The 9,636-nt window shown below is 38.9% G+C and overlaps 1 pseudogene; it reads right to left on the reverse strand.

Annotated features, from left to right (window-relative positions):
- Nucleotides 1–8,446: 8,446 nt before the first annotated feature.
- On the reverse strand, nt 8,447–8,558 carry LOC148016147 (U5 spliceosomal RNA; annotated as a pseudogene).
- Nucleotides 8,559–9,636: the final 1,078 nt, after the last annotated feature.

Consider the following 9,636-nt stretch of genomic DNA (forward strand, 5'->3'; position numbering starts at 1 on the left):
TCTTTTATTGGCCAGCTTTGAGGCATGATGTAGAACAATTTGTTAAGACATGCATCATATGCCATAAGATAAAGCATGATAGGTAAAAGATATTGCATTTGTTGCATCCTTGCCTATTCCAAATAGGCATTGGTAGAACAATGCAATGCACTTTATTTTTTGAGCTTCCTAGACACCTACACGGAATGATGGGATATGGACTACCATTTACAAGTTTGGCAAACAAGCCCATTTCATTTTGATGAAGAAGAAAATAAAGGCTAATCATATGGCATGATTGTTTTTGCAGCGTAACTTTTAAGTATCATGTTCTGCCACAGTCGATCATTAGTGATTGAGACCCTTGGATTACCAATTTATTTTGGAAGGGGTTATTTGAGAAAATGGATACCATGTTGAAGTTCTCATCATCCTTCCATTCGCAGATAGATGGTCAGTCTAAGGAAGCAAATTCCACTGTGTTAGATCTTTTGAGGTGCTATGTTTCAGACCACAAGACATAGTGGGAGCAGTATTTGCCCTTGGTTGAGTTTGCTTACAACAACACAATGCATAGTTCTATGGGCAAAGCTCCATTTGAGGTGGTTGAGGGTGGTAAGAAGGTATCACCTATTCTACAAACTCAGGATAAGATCTTTGAGGTTGATCGTTATGTGGAAAACTTGGATGTAGCCTATGCAAAGATAAAATATGCACTTTAGACATCTGAAGAAAAGTAAAAGAGAGAAAATGATCGCCACATAGATGTGCTTTGCAATTTGCAGAGGGTGATTATGTATTGTTGTGTTTTGAAAAGGGAAGGCTGAAAAAGATGAAAGGAAGAGAAAGATTGTATCTGAAGTTGAGTGTGAGATACTATGGGCCCTTCCAGGTATTGGAGAAGATCAGTGATGTGGCAAATCGGCTGAAATTACCTCCACATTGGTGGATACACAATGTCTTTCATGTCAGTTTGTTGAGGCCTTTTCGTGGTGATTTGCCTGAGGATATGTTTGCTAAAATTCAGCCTAAGGTTGAGGAGCTGGATGAGATTTTGGTACCTAAGCAGATTTTGGCATACAAGGAAAGAAAGGTCAAAGGTAAAGTTTCCATGAGATACTTGGTGAAATTTCAGAATTATTCACCAATGGATGCCAAATGGATGGAAGAGGATGACTTGGTAGACCATCCTCACTTGTTGTAGCTTTATGTAGATGCCTTTCAGTTAGAGCCCAACTTTAGTTCCGACTAGTTTCGACTTTAGTTTGCAGGCTCCATCTAGTTCAGCAGAGCAAGGGTCTGGAGTATTGCCTAATGCTCAAGGGGGAGGTAGCGCTTCCTCTCCTTTAGTTATGGACAGCTCTCATATGTAGTGGATCTCAGATGTATTCAGCATGCATCCAAGTTATTGCATTAACAATATGTTTGCCATGAGGTCACTACTTAGTGTACTAGTCACTATGAGATGTATGCAGATGAGTATGAGTTTCACCCAAGCATCGGAACTATACTTTTGCATCAGCTTATGATCAATTTGACATGAATTTTTCCTCAATTTTGAGACAAAAAATCTAATCAGTTTTAGCTCGGTTTTTCATCAGTCTGAGAACCATTTATGGTCACTTTTGGGATCGTTTTTGCATCAGTTTTTGCATATTTTGCTAGTCAATTTTTGCAATGTTTGTGATCAATTTGGGGTCACATTTGCAGTAGTTTGTGATTAGTTCTCAGATCAATAAGTGATTAGTTTATGATCAAATTATTCTTTGTTTTCAATGGTTTACATCTAGTTCCATGGACAACAGCATATGTTATGATGCCATTGATGTATTAGCCATGGTTTATGCTTGGTTATGCTATGTTATGATTTGGTTTTGCCAGATGAGTTGAGCTCTGAGAAATAGACATGTCACATAATAATCTTGCAATGTTTTTTTTAATAAGACGATTTGTGAGTCTTATGGTATGTTATGATTAGCTAGTAATTTTCAGCATGTGTTGTGCATATGGAATGGTTGAGCAACGATGCACAATGTTGTGTTAACTATGATGCCTTGTGGAAATTCTAATCCGCTATTTTGCTCTTGAAGCATTTGGCAGTGCAATCATGGATGATTGCAAGGATTTTAGGGGAGAGGGCTATCATGAGGACATGTATTTTTAAAACATCACTTAACATGTGGATTAATTTTTAATCGCATGGTTAAGTAAATGTTGCACATGTGAGGTGTAACTAGGGTTAGAGTAAATTTACGAGCCCAAGACCTGAGGAAATCATGGGATGTCAAAGGCAAACTTGTTATAAGTTATGTTGCACACGTACTTGGTGGTATCTGGTGCAAGATGTTGGTCTAGGTCATTCATTTGGCAATAAGTGTTGGTTGGTGACACTAGAGAAGTGGTGTTTAATGGCACTTAATGCCAATCTAATGGTCAAAGATGGCACAAAGACACTTAGAAATGGAAGTTACCTGGCCAATCAAATTATTTTTTACCGTACCAAAATAATTATTAGATTAATTTTTAATATTTAAATATTGAAAACTAATATTTAATTATGGATAATAATGGAAAAACCATTTGACAAGGCTACCACTTGTCAAAAATGTCCATGCAGACTGAAAAGTGTCTTTAGAGGCTGGAGAGAGGCATTTTTAGTGTATTCAACTTGTAAAAGAGAGAGAGAGAGGAGATGTTGCTAGTCTGATTTGTAGCCATTTGAGAACTTTTTGAGGTAGCTAGGGGCATGACAAGACCAATCAACAAGTGATAACATCTATAGGCTGTTGAGACAAGGCAATATCAATAAATGACTGATTTTCTTTAGTTCTTTGCATCTACAAGCTATTGAGACAGGGCAACAACAGTAAATGACAGGTTTTCTTCACTTCTTCGCAAAGAAAGTCTGAATTTTCTCTCTCCTCATCATTCTCTCTCATCTCCCAACCTTTCTACATCCTTGCTCCAAAGATTACGGCATTGAGATCACCAAAGGCTGAGAAATTTCAAATTTCTCTGTTGTAAACCCTAATCTGCAGGCAAAAATTAGGATTTAGTAGCAACCTCAGGAAGTGTGCCAAAAATCGAAAGCTCCAAGACTTGGATTCAATAGGGCTAAAGATGTTTTTAGCCTATTCTAGTGGAGGGACCAACAAATAATTGAATTTGGGGCATTTTTCATCTCCATCAAAGTGAGTGAAGGCTAGTTAATTGCCCAAATCAAGGGGCAAATCAGATTAAAGACTTGTTGGTCATTTTGAACAGCAAGGGGAGTTGGAATACCAAAAGGGATTGGGAGAATCCCATTGTACATCAACTTCTTCTTCAGTTAAGTTAAAGAAATATCGAAATTGGCACCAGTTTTGAGGCCAACAAGGTGTCCAATGTCCAAGATTATATGAAAAAGTATGCATTTTAGTTTTATGAATTTGCTAAATGTTGTAAATAGTGCTTAATCTAGTTATTTACCACCCTATATGAGGAGGAAGGCTAGTTACAGTTTCCACAGGGACTACCATATGCCTTTCAACACCCTCCTTGAATATGTTGACCCCTAAGGCACTCAAGGTCCAATGTGCATTATGGCTGGTATTTAGAGCATCGTGAGATTGGCTAGCATTAAGACCTTCTACCAAAACCTTCAATCCTTGCCAAATCATTGGGTTATATTTTAGTAGAGTTCCGAGTGGGATTTTGACATGTGTTGATGTAAGTGAGGCAATCAACACCTATGTTCCTCTAAGTCTATTTCATGTAGAAAATATCAAAGACAGAGGAACTATTCCCATTCCCATGCAACTTGAGCTCAAGGAAAAGTTAGAGAAATTAATCTTTAAGGGGCCAACAACCCTAAATGGATCAGTGATGGGCAAGAGAAGCACCAAGAAACAAAGAACGTAGACTTCTATAAAGTGGATTGAAGCATCACTAAGCAGATGTGTGATGATTGGGGGTCTAGGTATCCCTGAAGGATTGATCTCTACTCACTGTGTAGCTATTTGATGGTCTAGGGGAGCTAGAAGTGCTAATGATTGTCAAAGTGGGGTTTGCCTCGAATAATTGATACATCCATTGTATTATGGGTGGGCAAAATTTGGACCAGGAAACCTTCGAGGGGCTCTACAATAAGCTGCCTCATGGCCAAAATGTCTATTGTCATGCCGCTACACACGGACACATTGTGGAAAACCTTGCAGTGCATTATCATCTTTCTTTCTTATTAATCTAGAGATTCAATGTCATATTAGTCATTAGTGTTAGTGTCCATAGTATAGATAGTTCTAAAATACGATATTTTTGGACAAGTTTAGCCTATTTTTGATATTTTGGATATTATTTCTTATAAATATCCTAAAAAGGGTATAGAAAACTTTTAGAGTAAGGTAACATGCAAAAATCAAGTGGCTTTTTAGCCAATTTTGGGAGATCTCATGCAAAAAGAAGGGGCTTTCGAATTTGTGGAGCACGTAATCATAGTTTACAAGCAGCAAACAACACTCCGAATTGGGAAGAAGGAGCGATCCGAGAGAATTTTGAGGAGGTGTCCAAGAGTTTTACCCCCCTTTTGAAGCCAACAGAACCATTAGAGTTGCAATTTGAGTAGCAAAGCAGAAGCTAGTGTTTGGTGCACATTTTTTATCTACCAGAGAGCTCTAGGGTATCTAATGCTTGGAGATTTCTTTTAAGTAGCCCTAGGCAAGGATTTTGTTTATTGTCTCAAGTTCTATCAATACATAGTGCTTTCATTCATTGAGCTTTGTCTTTATCTTGTGTACCTCTTGTCTATTCTTTTTCTTCTCTTCTATCTCCTATTCTCTACTTCCTTCTCTCTCTAATCCCCAATAGATACGACTTAGTGCTTTCATTCATTGAGCTTTGTCTTTATCTTGTGTACCTCTTGTCTATTCTTTTTCTTCTCTTCTATCTCCTATTCTCTACTTCCTTCTCTCTCTAATCCCCAATAGATACGACCTTTTGACTAAAACCCCTCCAACACTATAGTTGCTATATACCCATGGTAGTCTCAAATATTCCAAAGAAAGATGATCTCCACCATAGTGTATCCATTACATATTCTAGTGGTAGGGTCTTGAAAATTTAAGAGACTCGGCCATCTTAAGCAATTCTCAATATTGATTCTTAACATAAGTAAGTAGTTTCAGAGTCTCCTAGTTTTCAATAGACAAATGTCCTATGTGATTTTCTTGTTGGAAACCTACAAGACGCTTATCTCTATTGCATTCCTTGTGGAGGTAATCCACATGAATAGCCTCATCCAATACATCTTTTATGATGGAGCCGTTCAACTTTGAGTTTCAAGCTAAAGCCTCATATATCCTTTCATAATGGATATCCTTGATAAAGGCTTTTGTGAGACTCCTTTAGGCATAGGTCTCTCAACAACTAGTATGCGATTAGAGAGGCTTTTGACTTTATAAACATAGTCCATCATGCTCTCTCATTTTTGCTCAATGTTCATAGTCAAGCAATAAGATTGTCCCCATAGCCTGCTTTCGCAAAGCACTTGATGAACAAATCCTCTAATAGCACAAGGGAGGTCTTCTCCATGGCATCCAAGCTAGTAAACCAAATGCGTCCTTTCTCACCTAGGCAAAGCTTAAAGGCTTATGCCTGTCTTGCATCACCTGTGGGATTATTTGTGCCAAGACTTGCTCAAGTTACTCTAAGAAGTTGTATGAATCATCATCGGTCCTATATTTTTCTATCTTTTTGGCAACTAACGAAATTTTTGATCGGTCTCTTTGGGTTGAAGCGTTTCCCATCCCTATCAGAATGGTTTGTGCAATGTGCATTCCAACGTGAAGGATGTCGGTTTGGTCAAACAATCAATGTTACACAAGATCAGAGAGTGAGTCTTGCGAAGAGCCAATTGCTCCTGCATTGAACAGTATTCGACTACCCTCTACGGTCCTCGTCATACAAGAGAAGGCATGGTAGGCATGAGAGTACTAGAGAGGAGGCTAGAGGTTTCAATCTCTATCCCGTACCTCTCACTCACTCTCTCTCCCTCAATCTCACACTCTTTCACACAAGACATAGAGCAAGAAAGTAGAGGAGCAAATTTTGCACACACAAGAATAATCATTTCTATTCAAACTCATCACTTTCATATATGAATTCTAAGATTAGGGTTTCCATTTTCCCTTGGGCATCCTAACCAACCTTTGGCCAATTCACCGATCTTCTCCCTTTTCCACACTCTTAGTCCCTTTTTCTATGCTATTGTTGATAATTTGCATGCGAGAAGAGCACGGCTCTCAAAAAATTTAATATAAGGCTTTGACTAACTAATACAACTTTCAAAAATATATGGTTGCGATATCCAATATTTTTATGCTTCCAAACACTCATTAACATTAAGGAAGGGGAGTTTAAGAAAAATGATGAATTTGAAATGTGAAAATGGGGTAGTACATAATGCTCATAGGGGAGATGGTAATTTCTTAGTATCAAAAGCAATCACCAACTATTAACAACCCCTCATTTACTCTTATGTAGTACATTAAGTCAGGCAAGTTTGGGGAATACCAAAAAAAGAAAATATCGATGCTCTTGTACAATAGATATTCAAGAAACAAAGAAACTTTTGAGGATACAACATTTTGGATGGTATTTATGACAAGTTTTTATCAAAACGTAATTGAAGAACAAGGGGTCAACACTTGGGAGGAGCTAAGTGTCATATTCATTATGAGGCATGATCAAAAGAGGAAAGGAGGTTGTCACATCAGAGAACCACAAAATGGATTGTACACATTTGTTGCAATGGCAACAAGCCCTTAAAGCGTGATAAAGAGATCCGATCTCTCAAGGAAATGCTTATCAATAGGGCCAAGCTTTACAACAACCAATTCATTGCCAAAAGGATTACCAATTGAAGGCTTCAAGAGCACTTACCAACCAAAAGATTCAAAAGTGTATTTATTTGTTTAATCTTACGTGATATAAACCTTGACTTAGGAAAATTCTAGATCCGAAATATTCCAACTTTTCAAATACGAAGTCCCTTGGATCATGGGTCCTTGAGAACAGAAAGTACGATGTAACAACCCTAAGGCAAACCGATGCTATTTTGTTTAACGAGATCATTATATACCGAGCTCAATAGTCTTGAAAAAATAACAACACATTAAACCAAAGGGGAAACGTATAGAGAATCATTAGAAACAAATCAACAAAGGACTCTCCCATCTATACCTTACAAGTACTAAAATGGAACATTAAACTATTTGTTGAGAGAAATCTTGATTGTTACTTCAAAGACCTCTAAAGAAGCCAACTAAGTTTTGGAAAAGTTAAATATGTATTCACTCTTCATGACTTGACCATGATATTGTATTGATTAGCACCTCATGCTTGTAAGAATACATTGTTATACAATGATTCCTATGTGATATTGAAAAAATAAATGCCTTAAAAGGAGTGCATTCATACCTTGGCTTGACTATTCCTGATTTCTTCTCGTGACAAAAATCAACAATGATTCCTATGTGATATTGAAAAAATAAATGCCTTAAAAGGAGTGCATTCGTACCTTGGCTCGACTATTCCTTATTTCTTCTTGTGACAAAAATCAAAGCGACTTCCTTAAAGAGGAAAGTGCTCCCTCGGTCCAAAGATAACAAATGAACTCGAAAAAATAGTGGACTCCCCCAAGGTCCTCCCTCCATCATTACCATTGGTGAATGTAATTATAAATCCCTGAAGGAATAGAGCTCAATACAATTGCCAATGGTGAAAAGGCCACACATTAGTGATGTATTTGCCTTTATGGCATGTGGAAAACTGAGGCACTAGCTAGTAATTCCCATGGTTTTGCCTCAGATAGGGTAGTGGAGCCATCATGTGCTCAATGTCTTAGGGCATTAGAGGAACAAAATTCTAGATAGTGGCTACAAGCCTGAGAGAGGATTGAGTGTAAGCCCAATAAGGGTCGTATATCCAATTGTTGGATACTAGCTTCAAACAAAGTCTTACGAGAAATTTTCAAGAAAAGAATTGTTTTGAAAGGATTGCTTGCATTGTCCTTTATTTATCTGTAAGAACATCTCTAAGAACCCCAAGTAAAAGGCTAGCTAAGAAAGCTACCTTTACATATATCACACACTGTGATCAAGTGGCTTGCTTAGATACGGATAGGGTATTCGATCGTGCGCGTGGAAAGTGCATGACGCTGGTGGTTGGCAATACGCTGGTGGTGGATAGTGCATGACGTGGAAAGCGCATGACGCGCGTGGAAAGTGCATGACGCTGGAGGAGGTCCGTTGGGTCACCCAAAGACAATTATGTAGACGTCCGACATTTATACGTGTCCTATAAGCTGCCAATTTGGTACTTTGAACGTGTTTGCGTCACGCCTTGTGGTCCTTTCAGCACCGGAAAGGGAGCAGACAGTAAACGGGTTTTCCATCGTCAGAAATTCGGCGTTGCAAGAGCCCCCTCTGGCTAGCGAGAGGGGCCGCTCCAAAAATATGGATACGCTGCTTTGCTGTGCTGGGCACACGGTATTCTTTAGTAAAAGGCGAAAGAATAGTTCGCTCTGTGCCCCACACGCAGCTTTCTGGTCTGAAATCTGTGCTCGGGGGAGCCTTTCTACCACCGCACCACACCTCCATGGCCTTGGCCCGCATGTGGGATGTCCAAGGAACGTACGGTGCGATAGGCACATCACCTAGCGTAAGATGGCCGTGTTCCAATGTTGATGCTTGAAACCACATCTACATAGCCATTGTCCTCGTCATCACAAGTATGTATCGATGTTGTGAGATGTCAAAGGTATGCCTCTCTATCATAGCCCTTCAATTGCAAGGTCTACCTCAGGAACTAGAGACTTTGGCAAGGGAGCCAAGCATTTCCTCTTCTACACGAGGAAACTTTTACAAAGAATAGAGTTTTGGAATATTGCCAAAGCTTCCATTTCCCTTAGTACATAACCACTTAACCTCTTGGGTTGCTAGGGAGGTTTTGCCACTTTGTGGGGCACTTTGGGGATACTAGTTTCAGCTTCGTTTGCAAATGTAGTGGCTAGTTCAAATGTACTAAATTTTTTGGATGGCACTTGTAGACGCCTAAAGGGACCTAAGGCCATCGATCATGCTAGGACAAGATTCCCACAGGTAAGATTCCATGATGAATCACCAAAAGAGACAATATAACATGCATCATCCAACTATCCAGCTGAAAGTACAACTGAAAGTAGACTTCTAGTGAAAGTTGACACATAGTATGCATCATGTAAAGTAACTATACTGCCTAAAGGACATTGCAGGTTTATATATCCGATACCAATAGTATCCAATGCTAAGTCATTAGCAATTTGAGAGATCCTATCGTGTTGTGATAGGAGTGGAACCACTCTCGATGAGGGATGATGTGAAATGAAGCCCCTGAATTAACTAGCCAACATTGACCATAGTAGATGGATGAGGTATCTTGTAAAACATCAAGAGAAGAAGTAGTAAGTATGGAATCATCATCAAAATCAACCTGCCCGACATTAATCTCTTCAATCTTTACATTGGACTTGCTAGGGATAATGAGGGAGGGCTCTACTTATCATAAACATTACGAATCTTATTCTGTAACTCCCAAGCAGTCTGCCCATCAAAGATAACATTATAGTAGACCTACTTAGAG

The sequence above is a fragment of the Lygodium microphyllum genome, chromosome 23 (assembly GCF_053477565.2).
Source record: "Lygodium microphyllum isolate KBCC chromosome 23, Lygodium_microphyllum_v1.1.10, whole genome shotgun sequence".
In the NCBI taxonomy this organism is placed as follows: domain Eukaryota; kingdom Viridiplantae; phylum Streptophyta; class Polypodiopsida; order Schizaeales; family Lygodiaceae; genus Lygodium; species Lygodium microphyllum.